The sequence below is a fragment of the Aulonocara stuartgranti genome (genome assembly GCF_965226115.1).
Source record: "Aulonocara stuartgranti genome assembly, chromosome: 7".
Lineage (NCBI taxonomy): Eukaryota > Metazoa > Chordata > Actinopteri > Cichliformes > Cichlidae > Aulonocara > Aulonocara stuartgranti.
The window spans coordinates 66,389,303-66,403,342 of record NC_138945.1 but is presented as its reverse complement, the minus strand read 5'-3'; the positions used below and the strand labels follow the sequence as shown (position 1 = coordinate 66,403,342).

Sequence of the window (14,040 nt, the reverse complement as noted above, 5' to 3'; positions counted from 1 at the left end):
CCTTTTCACGTAAATGGCCTCCTTGACTCCGCGCTCGAACCAGCGTTTGAGCAAACTTTTGCTAGGAGCTCCCTTCGTATTATCTAAAGCTCACTGAAGCAACCTCCAGTTTTATGTTTCAATTTAAATACAAAATGATGTTGGTGTTGACCTTGTCCCCAAACTCTTTTCTTGCAAATAGATTTGCATAAAATATAGATTTTCAGCCTTAACCTTGTAGTTTTATTTGACTCAGAAACACTGATAGGAGAGAGTAGCACACTGAAGAGCTTTTAAGTGCGCTACCATTACACAAGTTTAAACACATAAACTCTGCTTCATGTTGATGCCATCCATCAGGGGGACCAGAATGTGCAGTCTAATGATTATGCCTTTTAAATTTCTCCCAGTAACACAGTTTAATAGCAGCATAACCGTGACTGCAGGAGAATCTAAGAGACATTCATGGTGAGTGATGAGTTTAACTACCAACGTTGAAATCTGACATGTGGATTAAATTATTAAAGCCACCCAAAAGTTTCATTGTGCGCCCAGATAGGATGCTTTAACCTCCTAGGACCCGGCGTCCACATATGGGGACATCACATTTTGGATTATCTAGACCACAATACTAAATTTTGCTCTTTCAAATGAGCCATATTGCTCAAAGGGGCACAATTGTTGTTGTTTTTTTCATTTTGTTTTCATACTCAGGAAAAATGCTGCTGTGTTCAGACACCAAATAAAGAGTTTTGCACAGCTTTACTCAGTTCTATCGAACACTATAAAGCCAAACAGCAAAGAGAAATTAAAAATGGAAGCCATTAAAGAGATCGTGTCTTAGGAGGTTAAATCAAGAAGAGCTCAATGCACCTTATGGCTACGTATGACTGCATAACTGTGGGGCTACTGCATTCATGACAGGCTTTGTTGCACATGCATGTGTGGAAATGTGATTTTTCATCCCTGGAAATTTTAGATGATATGCATGAATACTGCCATGTTTACTTTACCAGTGAGCAATTTTATTCTCATCCTAACTTCAGTGTAAATAAAACGATGAGTCCAGTAAAGGCTTGTCAGCTAGTTCCAAATATTAAAATTCTCCATCCACTCCTTTCCTACTAAATTACTGTGTTTATGCTCACTTTGTCAATACAGCTTCATCATGTTTCCAAAGGAAGATTTTTGGGCACCATATTACTCTCACTCTGACATCTCACTCTTTCCTCTACATACTTGCTCTATGCAATCTTTTCAGATACACACACAGCAGCTAAAGGAAAGCCTGGTAGCTTACTGAACACGTTTGTGATTACGAACATTGCAAGGACATAGATTTGCTGCTGTATTGGCTCATGAAATATATAACTGTATCAGAAACACCACTCGCTTTTTAATTAATAGGAAACATACTTTAATTTATTCTCTCTGGTCATCTGTCAAAACTCGCGTTATTATAACTGCCAAACTTTTATATAATCACACCCCTGAGTCACATCTTAATAAATCAAACATGTTTTCTATAGGAGTCCAAGCCTCTGTAACTCATAAAGGTCCGAGTCTCCGACGCTCCAGTCGGAGCCAGTGAGCGAGCCCCTCCTCCTTCCTCAAACTTCATTTCCTCCTCGTCCAACCAGATAGCTCAGTCCTCAACCCATCATATAATATAGCGGCTAAAGACATCTGTCAGGGAGACACGTCCGATTTTTGGAAAGGGTGCTGTCCCAGACACTTTGTGGCAGGACAGAAGTGGGACTACAAACGCGTCCGGCTGGAAAGTTTGGCCAAAGCTGCTCAGCTGAAGTTGCGTGGCAGTCATTTGCCGTCTGACAGCTTCCAGCTACAGAGAAACTTTAGAGTTGGGGATTCACCAGGTAAGAAACTGTTTGCCTACATGCTTTTATTATTGATATCATTATTTTTAAACGTGTCGGTGTTGAGGCCGCTCAGCGAGCGGTGTGTTCGCGGTAAAGCGCCACGCTGCTTTTAGAGCTTTCTACTCTCCGCTTGACATTTTTTGCATCGACATGCTTGAAGGCTTTAAAATGAAACCACTACAGTACGACGTGATGTGATAAGTAAGCGAACAAGAGTGCGGCAGCCAATTTGCAGTGACCCTTTTTTTAAACTACTGTGGGAATAGTTTCTTACTATTGCTGGACTGTAAGTTATTATAGTGGGTCTGTAGAGAATTGAGTGGTTTCAGTATCCCAGTGAATTACCTTTAATGGCTGTATTATTCCCATGAATGCTATTTCATGACCGTGTTCATTTCTGGCAGGGACTTGGCAAGATTTCAATGTGACACTGTGTCATGTTTGATCACTTCAACTTTTCATCCTCCTGCTCTGTTCTCTCTCTATAAATGTATTAGCCTCCGTCCATTTTAAAGGCTTTTTAAATTTAAGTAAATTTCCCTGTCTTTGGTTTAAGCGAAGCATTTTGCTGCCTCTTTGGTCATATTATAAGTTGATCGTGTAAGTCTGAAGGAATTTGAAGAATCAAAAGCGTATATTCTGGGTCCTTTGCAACAGCTGAATGGGAGGCTGCTATGATACAGCATACTTCCATTCAACAATAGGCTCATCTCTGGAGTTCCTCACTGATTGTCCCTTCTGTTCACCATTGTGCACAGGGCGTGTTTAGTAACAGACATTCTGATGAGCCTAATAAGTATCACCCCATCTTTTTCGCCTAAGGATGCTGCAGATCTCATTTTAGATCTGATCACAGTGAAGTGTCTGAAGCTTTATTTCCATCCACATGTTTCCATGTGGGCAATGAGTGTTTTGTATGTGTCCTGTGAAGCAGTGTCATGACTGAAAATGAGGATGTGAATGATGTTTTTGTGTATCCCATTTGCAGATATATTATTTAGTGTAGGCCTGGCTATGGGTAGAATACCTAAGCATGAAATTATGATTAATTGTTGTATTCCGAGCCTTGAAATGGCTGTTTTTCCTGCCCGTCTTTAAGGCCACCCTCCATTAAAGCCAACTTTTACCTGACTCGCCACAAACAAAAAACGTCAACACCATTTGGGTTCCCCTGGCCAGAGCTGTGTGCCTGAGATGACCGTATGAAGGATTTTACTGGCATTACTTAGAGCTTAGGGTATAAACAAACAAAAGAAACCTCATACAACTGGGTGTTTAGATCAGTCTGAAGCCTGACCCTTTGACTCACAGGGAATATTTGCACTTACACTGACTTCATCACCTTAAACTGCCTCCATGTGTATTATAAACATCAGTTCATTACCATGTAAGAGTATATAAATGACATAAGTAATGACAAGAATACTGGGTCTAGTTAAATTCTCTGCAAAAAGGTTTATGCATGCTTTCCTTAAAATCAAATATTTTTTCCTTCCCACAGAAAAATGTTAAATTCACAGAAGACACATTGTTAACGAAACCTACCACAAAGTTTAGACACAGAAGGGGTCAAAGGTCAAAAAGAGCTGTGTCAAAACAGCAGTGCCCCCCCCCCCCCCTTTTTTTTTTTTTTTTTAATCTCATGTTTCCAAACATGGATGGCACACCATATCTATTCCTGTGTATGAGAGGGGAGTGAGAGGTCTCCGTCTGACCTCGCATTCCTCCTCCTCTCATGGTATGAGGTCAGTGCCCCACCACTGACCTGCTGCTGTTAACTAACATTTCCATTTTGTTCTGAATTTTCATTTTTGTGGTGGATTATTTTCAGCAGCTCTGGAGGGAACTTTTTCTCTGTTCTTTAACCAAAGAAATCTACCATCAGAACAGAAATGGCCCGCCTTGGATTAGATATAGTAAAATTAATGGAAGAATTTCATCATAAGTACTTGACATATCCATGAGCAAGCAAAATAAATACATAAATAAATATAATCTTTGCACAGTCAGCGCTCTAAGGCTACTGTATTTTAATTCAGTAACAGTTATGAGCATTGTGAAGAGGTTTTCCCCTGGGGCACACTGGCTGATTCTCTGTGGTGACAAACAAAAGCGGCAATGTGAGCCTCTCAACCATGTTTACTTCCTCGGCTTTCGCTGTCCCACGCAGCCGCCGCAGAGTTCGTTTCTCTGTTCTGTCCCTTCGTGAACGTTCCTATTCACTGGGACGAGTAGGCACGACCGTCCGTGCTGGGCAGATTTCATTCTGCGAGGACTCACAATGGGTGAGCTGTGCTGCTATGTCAACATTTAGCTCTGTCTTGTATCCCCCCCTTTTTTTCTGCTACTTTAATCACATCCCTCCAGGCCAATCAGCAACAGGAAGAGCACAGCGGCCTTTGTCTTTGTGAGAGATAACTGGTTCCTTGCTGCTGTGCACCATGTGCAATGACTCACTCTGACTTTGCAAGTTGCGTCAGGGAAGCCTGCGCTATGTTCTTTATTTTAGACTTTTATATTTATGGCCTACTCAAGGCGTGCATTTATGAGATGCAGATCAGATATCCAAGTCTCAGCTGCATGTACATAGCCAGCAGCACAGTCTATGCCTATATTTTGACTTTACAGTCACCTTTTATTTCCAAGTCAGAATCCTGTCTGCTCAGAGTGAAGGTGAAACAGATTTCTCTCACCAAAACTCGTGTGATCAGGACTACAGTGCATCGTGTTTCTTATTCACTTTCTGTGGGAGAACATTGTTTCCAAATGTGTACAGCGGGGAACTCTTTTCCTGCGCGCATCATTGCCAAACCGTCTCACTATAGAAGAAAAAATCAATAACAATGTAAAAAAGACTAAAGGTGCTACTGACAACACACAATCAGACCACCTTGCTTAGTTTGTGCTTTATTTTGTATAACTGTTGAATTTCAGCACCCTTAACTCAGTCTATGCCTTACATTTAGTATTCTTGGTTCCGTGTGGTCTCGACTGATACTGTCTGCTCTGCAGTTTTGTTGCAGTCGGAGTGGAATTTGAAACAACAGACTTGTTGTCTTTTGCTTGGAGGACTTCCTTTCCTGGTGGCCTGTTTAGCTGTAGCCTCCATTGTTTGCCTTTGTCTGTGTTGATGGGCGGATATGTGGGAACCTTTTTCATCTGATCTCTAGGACACAGCCGGTCTATAATGGTTGCTGTTTAAAATGACTTCCCCACAGTAACCTGTAAACACTTTTTATTAAAATATTATTTGCAAGCTATCAAATAATTAAATGTAGCTTTTCCTCATGCAACTAAATAAATAGCAGAAAATAATAACAAACAAATTTTGGTACTGCTTAGACACTGATATCATATTACATATCATGTTTGTACTTTTTTGTCATTTTTTTATTGGTGTACTGAAGATATCGTGTGGCTTCATTTTCAAAGTCAAGAGGAGAAAGCCAGAATCCATCTGGTTGCACATAAAAACATTTTCCACATTGAAAGACTTACATTCTTTTAGTTATAGACCATATCTTTTATAATGAGATTCCCTTATGACATCCATAAGGGAATCTCACTTCTGCAGTTACAGTATATGTCTATGTTTGATGTGATGCTGTTGATTTTATTCGTCATTAGTTGCTTTAGAGTTTAGGCTGTTTTGACCATGATGTGTGAGTGAGAGCTCCACAGGTTACAAGCAGTACTTTGATCATTATCTATCTCAGCTTTAAACATTTCAGTAGATGAAGTGAAGTGAATAAAATATGGCAGTTAATTCAATCTAAGTGAAGTTCTGCTTTATTAAACTGAACAGGAGTACAGAAGTCTCTACTGTTACAATATTACATTAAATTTGCTTTAGGGCTGCACAGTGATACAGTGGTTAGCACTGTTCTCTTCCATCGAGAGGCTTCTGGATTCAACCTGCAGATCAACCGGGGCTCTTCTTTGTGGAGTCTGCATGCGCAGCCTTGGTTCTGACTAAGCTCTACCATGATGTACCTGCTTTTCAGTCAGCTGGGTATAGATTCTCTTTTGCATCAAACTGAGTGTGCAAGACCAGGTACATTAGCATGGATTTGATGGGTAATTCTGTTGCTATGTGCACTCGCACAGTTGTGAAAACGTTGTTTTTGAGAGGTTACACTAGAAGCCGGCATCAGCTATTCTCTTTTAAATCAGCCTCTCTGGGTCTCTTTCGAAGCAGCGTTCCCCCAGTAAACAGATTCTTTGAGATATAAATATAGTAGGTTTCTCTGAAGAGGTGACGAGGCAAATGCATTACATCATAGTAAACTTTTTCTTATTGACAATAGTTAAGTTAAAGTAGTGAGATCAATTCCTGAACGTTGTATCCTAATGAACTTTGACTGTATTGTGTAAATTACTGTGTGAGTTGTGGTGTCTAGTGTGTTTTCGGATGGTTCGCAGTATGACTGTTAACATTCTGTGGTAGGTAAAAATGAGAGACATTTGTCTATATACTTTTCTGTCTTTGTAAAGGTTTTTTTGTGTAATTGAGTGCTACGTGCTATGACAGAAAAAATAACATGTTCCACTATAACCATCAAATTAAAGCCTGTCTGTGGGTGGCTTACCACCCACAGACAGCTACAGTAGCAAGTGTTTTATCAAACCAGTAATCTTTGACATCAAAGTTCCCTACATGCCCCTTTACACCACAGTATTTACTGCACGGTTCCCCTCCATCCATCCACCTATTTTATTAGCTGCTTAACCAACTAAGGATCATTGGAGAGACTGCAGCTGGTCTCTGTATTATTGTGAGCTCTTTACCTTACAATATAAAGCAGAGAGGTGGTGTACATACTGCACAAGTCACTAGCCTAACACAGGGCTACAGTTTGTCTAGAGAATGCAAAACTTCAAAGGCCTTAAGGTGAATTAAGCAAAACATAAATAATTTGTTAAATAATTTGATAGAAACATCCCATTTTACAATCAGCCCAGCCACAAATCACAAACCTTTCCGTCAGAGAGCACAAGAGTAAATATTCAAAGCAGCACTTGTTGCTAATGTACATTTATCATATTTAATATATTATACACGTAGCATGACATCTTATGCTACATAGTAAAGGAAATTTAGATTACTCAGTTGGAGAAGCACTCTGAGTTGAATCATTCTTAATATTATTTAAGAGAAAAAGGAAACATTTCCTGTTCTGTTACCTGTATTGGGGGATCGTCTCCTCTGCTGTTCTAAATGCTCGTTGTTATAATCATAAAGATCCCGAAAGAGTAATTTATTACCAGCTTTGAAGCTGTTGTGATTAACTGTACACAAGAGAGCTTCACTGACAAGACGGGAGAAGCTCTCATGCTTGATGCCAGTGTGCTAATTAAAAACAACTTTATGAGCAACTACAGAGCCTCATGCAACTTGGATTGAGACCTACATCCACTGAATGCTTTAAACGTGAGTCTCCTTCCCTTCTACCCTTAGAGACTTTCTTGTGGTGACATATTGTTTTGAACTCTAATATATTTCTCCTCCCTGTGCAGATCACCTCCCTATAATCAATCAATCAATCAATCAAGGTTTTATTCTTGATAAGACACCCCCCCCCCCCCCCCCCGACCTTACACACACAACACAGACATCACATGGGGATACAGGTCGGAGATCGGTAGCGTCACAGAAAATAAACACTGAAATATACACTACAACAGGAAAGTACAAGAGGGAAAAAGGCATGCAGCATGAGAACAGGAAACAAAAAAATTCCTCTGCACAAAAAGCACATAAATGTCCACAGCACAACATTATGGAGCACGTGACAAGCCACAGAGTCGGGTGGGGGGTGAGGAGTAATCCGAAGCAAACACAGCAGCCATCCTGCCCAGCGCTACCATTCCAGAGCGGGCTCAGACCCGCCGTGTTCCCAGGAGGGAACAAGCATCGAAGGCGTTTGGAAAGGGAGGGGGGATGAGTGTGTGCATATCAGTGTATATGTCTGTGTGTGCGTGTCCAGAGTTCAGCTGAGACAGTGTCCTTTGCCCTGCCAGGCTAAGTAAACAGTCTTCCAGCCAACCCAGGTGGCCTTACATGGAATGGGAAGGAACAGACTAAACACAGTTGTTATCAGGGTGCTTTTGTTGGGCTCCAGCCTTGCGACCGCAGCTGGCGCCGAAAGGGTATCCGCATGGAGTGATGGTGCTTTTTACTTTAGTGCGAACAACTCGTATGAATTTCAAAGCAGTTCTACAGTCCAACACTGGTCTCTCAATCTCCCGTTGGAGAGCCGTGAGCTTCTCCATACTTGCGTTCTGTGATGTTGTCATTCTTGTGCTCAAGGAGCCGATTCTGAGAACTCACGGCAGTGTGCATAGGGAGCAGGTGAACGATAAGTGAGTTTGTTACTAAATATTTGGGGAATGCATTATACTTATAAGTCTCGTCCCGTTCCTCTGTGATGCATGTGTGAGTTATTTGTGGGGGATGATTAATCAAATTGGCTCCATTCATCGGTTCATTGTGGAAGAATGCAATCCCATAGAAAATCACTCCAGAACATTTACATATAAATGCTTTTAAATACAGTCACACGTCAGCTGTTTAAAACCAAAGATACAATTTTATGGAAACCATTACCAAACCTTTTCTGTAGAAGAAGCTTAATCAGAGACATGATGTTTATTAAACTGAGTAAACCACAATTCTGCTGTTGTTTGATTTGTGCTTCTTCTTCATCCCGCTTGCTCTGTTAGAAAGGTCATGACAAAATAGCCAACTGGAGACCAACATAGAGTGAAAGTTCTTTATGTTCGTTTGTCAAATGATTGCAATCAGTCCTTGAACAAAATACAAAATTATTAATTTCTCCCATTCTGGGTCATCTTCTCTTTCCTTTACTTAATACTTGCAGTTGTATGTAGTTCGAAACTTCAGTGGGCTCGGTCTCTGATTACAACCCACGGGCGAAGGTGCAATTTTCATTTGAAGAGTGACCTGTTTTCAACCCCTAACATCAGACGTCAGGCCAGAAGCATGCATATCATTTTAAATGTTGCTGTTGTTGTTGAAGGGTCATGATTTTGACACGGTGAAGGAGCTCCAGCACAGAGTGATCTAAAGATAGCACCATTGCTGGAGGCAGCGTAGTTGTGCGTGATGAGAGAAAAGGAGAGAACAGCGTAATTTTAAAAAAGTTTTATAATGTATTTATTTATTTATTTATTTGTGTATTTTTGTGTTGTTGTTTTTTTGTTTTTTTTTACTTCTGGCATTCTGGAACTATGCAATCATGAGCTTGTGTGCCTGAGTAGAATAGTATTTATTTATTTATTTATTTTTTGGCCTGTCCCGTTTGGCTCTTTTGCCATCAGAATTATTGTCTAAAGGCAAAGAAAGATGCCCAACGGATTTACTTTACCAAATGGACCATCCCAGCTTTGCCGTAATGGTCTATTTGATTGACCTTTTATTGTTTATTTTATTTATTTTCACTTGCTAAATACGGGACAGACTTGACTGGGGAAAAGAAAGGGAAAGAAAAACAGCGGGGAAGAGGGACGGGGATAAAAAACAAAAACTAACAAAATAAGCAGACAAAAAATATATCTATCAATCACCTGGATCACCTGTTGAGAATGAAAAAAGAAAACAAGCAGAAGAAAACGAGAGCAATAGAATAAACAACATCACGATGATATATGTGAATATAACTAAATACTAAATATTAAACATTATTGTGCAGCACGTAATATTGACAGCGCACAGTGTGCTTTGAGGTAGGAGCCAAAAAGGGTGTAGTGTGTGTGTGTGTGTGTGTGTGTGTGTGTGTGTGTGTGTGAGCACCCGTGTGTACACCTGTGAGCATGAGCACGCTTGTTTTTAAAAGGTTCCTACATGTAATGATCTGTTAGAGGGTGTGGGGGGGCCACAGCCCCGTCCTCCAGGGCATGAAGCAGGTATGGAGGAGATCAAAACTCCAGACATCCAGAGGCCCCCAGAACACAAGAGACCAAGGAAGACCAACAGAGGGGCAGCCGCGCCACTGTCCCAGAAAGAGCTGAGGAGAGTCCCAGATGAGGGCTCACTCAGCAGCCGCAGAGCAGAAGCCAGGGGGAGTTGCAGTGACGCGCCCGTGAGCTCCGCCGGCAGCCAGCTGTGCCTGAGTGACCGAGCCCCAGGCCGAGAGGCCGGGGGCACCCCACCTCCGAAGTGTCCCGAGCGAGCCCCAGGCTCCAGGCCCCGACAAGAAGCCACCAAGGAGTGAGCCGGTGTGTACCTGGACGCCCATCCCCGGACACAAAGAACCACCAACGCACCGACGTCTGAGGGCGTCTGCCATTGGCAGGGGAAGTGGTGGTGGGTGGAGATAGGCCTCCAAACCTTGGAGCGCCTGAGATGTCCCCAGAGAGGTGGCGTCTGATACCCGACCTGACACAGGCATACAGGCACACACAGATACAAACATCCATTCCCACCCTCATGCTCTCATATGCACTTACTCAACACTCACCCAACGTGGAGACGGACATAAAGAGACGCTGTACACACGATCACACTCCCCAAGCTCCCAATGATTCATCCACACACATTGTACCAATATTTTAAAACTATTATCTTAGCAGGGACTCATAACTACACATGACAAATGTTTGGTAAATTTTCTCTGTGTTTTTTGTGCCTGGGGAAAAAAATTCTGCACATTTTGTATCATGTATTAGATTTTTAAATGATCAAATATTAGTACCAATATTGCTGTAGTAGGTTTCTCTGAAGAAGTGACGTGGCAAATATATTATATCGTAGCAAACTTTTTTTTTTGACAATAATTAAGTTAAAGTAGTGAGATCAATTCCTGAACGTTGTATCCTAATGAACTTTGACTGTATTGTGTAAAATACTGTGTGAGTTGTGGTGTCTAGTGTGTTTTCGGATGGTTCGCAGTATGACTGTTCACATTCTGTGGTAGGTAAAAATTAGAGACATTTGTCTATATACTTTTCTGTCTTTGTAAAGGTTTTTTTGTGTAATTGAGTGCTATGACAGAAAAAATAACATGTTCCACTATAACCATCAAATTAAAGGTTTTCAAAGCAGACAAACTGTGGGTCTTTGCAGTGATTGGCTTACACCGTAATACTGTAATAGAAAGGTACAATAAATAATTTCACCCTTGCAGATTAACATATGTAATTGTCATTTTGATGATCTGAACACACTGAACATTTGGCTGTTTAGTTTAAAACAAAATATCTAAACACCCAAATCCCACGTTTTCTGCATTATAATAGATAAAAGGCTAAGCTAATTAGAAAGAATTGCCTTTTAAAAGAAGCAGTTCCCCCCCCCCCCATGTAATTAAATGTAAAGTAACTTATTTTACACCTCCAATGAGCCATACTATCATTTCTGAAAAGAACATTTAATAAACCTTTTTGTATTTATTTGCATCAGTCAGCTGTTAACCCTGATAGTGGTACGCTGGAGCCACTATCAGGGACAAACAGAGACTGCAGCGTGTTGTGCGCTCTGCTGAGAAGGTGATTGGCTGCAGACTCCCATCTTTGCAGGACCTGTACACCTCCAGGACATTGCGGCGTGCAGCTCGGATCTCAGCTGACCCTTCTCACCCTGGACACAGTCTGTTTGACCTGCTACCCTCAGGCAGGAGGCTCCGGTCCATTCGCACCAGAACCTCTCGCCATAAGAACAGTTTCTTCCCCTCTGCTGTTGGACACATGAACAATAACCGTATGACTGTTCCCACCACTAACACATGACCCTACGCTGTGTCACTGCATCATTCCATGTTTGGCACTGATCACCACCTGCACTCATGTATATATCTTTCTACGTAGCACTCATAATTCTTATTCTCATGTATATATCTCATGTATATCTCATGCACATATCTTTCTACGTAGCACTTTTAATTCTTATTCCTACTTTTATTTTTTCATGTCTATTTAAGTGCTATTTATGACACTATGTTTGCACTGAAGCACCGCAGCAATTTCCTAATGTTGTAAACCTGCTCAACATTTGGCAATAAACCCCTTTCTGATTCTGATTCTGATTCTGTACCTGAAGCATGGACACTATAGAAACACCTGAAATGACGATAAGTTTTTAGTTGTTTTGTTTTTTTCCTGCTGCTGTTCTGCACTTGTAGTTTTTTTTAACATGCTGTAATGCTGATTTCTGAAAGTTCCAAATAAAAATATGAATATCTCAGTTTCTTTTATTTGAAAGAAAAAGCAGTGATCCGTTTTGATTGAGGGCAATGAACCTGTTATTGTGTTGAATAGCCGACGCTTTCTCCACATTCTTGTAGCTGAATGAGATTGTTCAGCCAAGCATGCGGTGAAAACATATACAAAGCCAGATATATCACAGCAAATCCCACTTCTAATGCTCAACCCAGACAAGCTATCAGGGTGTTGTTGTGTTGAAGAGAATGACCATGAACCCAGTAAATTCTGCTCGAGTCTTTTACTCAGTTATGCTTGTTTCTGTTTGTTTTTTTTCACACTGTGGGCAAACAAGCTATGTCTTATTAAAACAAGCTTACAGTGCCTGGGTTAAAACTCCACTAACCAAATGCTTACTGTTGGTGACTGCATACTGTTGAGAAAACGACTCAAAATATTAGAAAAAGTACATTTAGTACACAAAGTACAGAAAAGTGTCCCTACGTTGTTTCTTTGTTTCAGTTTTCTGCTTTGAATAAGTAGTGGTGATTATTTCGATGTATATACTTGAGATTCTGTCTGATACACCAACATACTGTGACATATAATTGTGTAGTGGAAGGAAAAAGATGCATGATGTGCATTTGTGTTTAGCCCCCCTGAGTCAATACTTTGTCGAATCAATTTTCCCTGCAGTTACAGTCAGATTAGCTGGAGAGCGTTGTTGAAGAGCAATTTTCAAGTCATGCTAATGGGATTTAGGACAGGACGTGTCTGGACCTTGACTGGGTCATTTAAACATACGGCAAAATGCTCAGTTTTGGTTTCATCTGACCAGAGCTTGCTGTGTCCCCTACATGGCTTGTAGCAAACTGCAAACAGGATTTCTTATAGCTTCTTGTTAGATTTGTGAAGTGCTAATGTTTGTCCTGAGGACAGATTCTCCAGCCTGAGATTTGGATTTCTGCAGCTCCTCCGGGGTTACCATGGGCTTCTTGGCTGCTGCTCTGTGTAGGTAGATGGCACTGTCTTGGTAGGTTTGCAGTTGTGTTATACTCCAATTTCCATTTTTCAATGTTAGCTTGAACAGTGCTCCGTGAGATGTCCAAAGCTTAGGATATGATATTTCTATAACCAACCGTTTAACTCTGAATCTGCTTTCAAAATCTGAAGTAAGATCTGGTTACGAAGTTGACATCCTGAAAAGTGAGTTACTTGGATCCTACATGCCACACTGTTGTGGTTGTGTCCAAAGCTGCATAAATTTTAGAAATCCATTTTTAAACTTGTTCTAATATGTGGACAAACATCCATCCATCCAGGATTTTTTTTAACCTGAATGTAAACTGGTTTGCTTTAAATCGCTGAACTGGTTTGCAGAGTGCACAGGAGGGTTTTGTTCTTGTAGTTCTGGGCTACAAACGTCTTGGCATTTGCTGAAGAGGGGCAGTCTGATTGACCCATGAACCTCTTCTCTCCTTGCTTTGCCTTCTGAAGGATGGAAACCGCACACGAGGATGGTAACAAGGAACCTCTCTGCCCCTGGCCTCAGCCTGTTTGACACATGCATTCAAATATTTTGAGAGCTCCTGTTTAACATGCAAATTAGCTGGACTCCAAGCAGGAACCCTGAACAGACTGGAAAATCAGTTTTCAGGTTCAGGACTTGCTGTACAAATGAGACTATAGTAAACTGTGTGAATATGTCCATTGTGGATGTGACGACATGTGATGGAGCATAGGTAGACATCCTTTGAAAGTCTATAATCCTTTTCAGACAGAAGACAGTGTTATAGCAACAACTCATGTATGGTGGCCTAAACCCCTCTGCCCAGACTGTGTGCAAGTTCTTGGCAGTGTTCTTCATTTAGACAACATGGCCAGGATTGATGTCCTGTGTTTTTAAAAGACCACACTGAGCTCACTGACTGCTGTGGATGTGCTGCTGGTCCCACAGTGTGAGCTGTGATCTGCTTGCTGCCATCTGGCTTGTGTTAAATTTCTGCAGCACTGCAGAGGGAAT

The 14,040-nt window shown here is 41.2% G+C and overlaps 1 protein-coding gene across 1 annotated transcript in view; it reads left to right on the top strand.

The window, feature by feature from the left end:
- The first annotated feature begins 1,552 nt into the window (after positions 1-1,552).
- The window catches only part of tspan9a (tetraspanin 9a), a 190,043-nt gene continuing 177,555 nt past the window's right edge, over positions 1,553-14,040 (top strand). The window contains exon 1 of the mRNA XM_082541430.1: positions 1,553-1,856. The gene's annotated coding sequence lies outside the window, so the exon portion shown is untranslated. The remainder of the gene's footprint in view (positions 1,857-14,040) is intronic.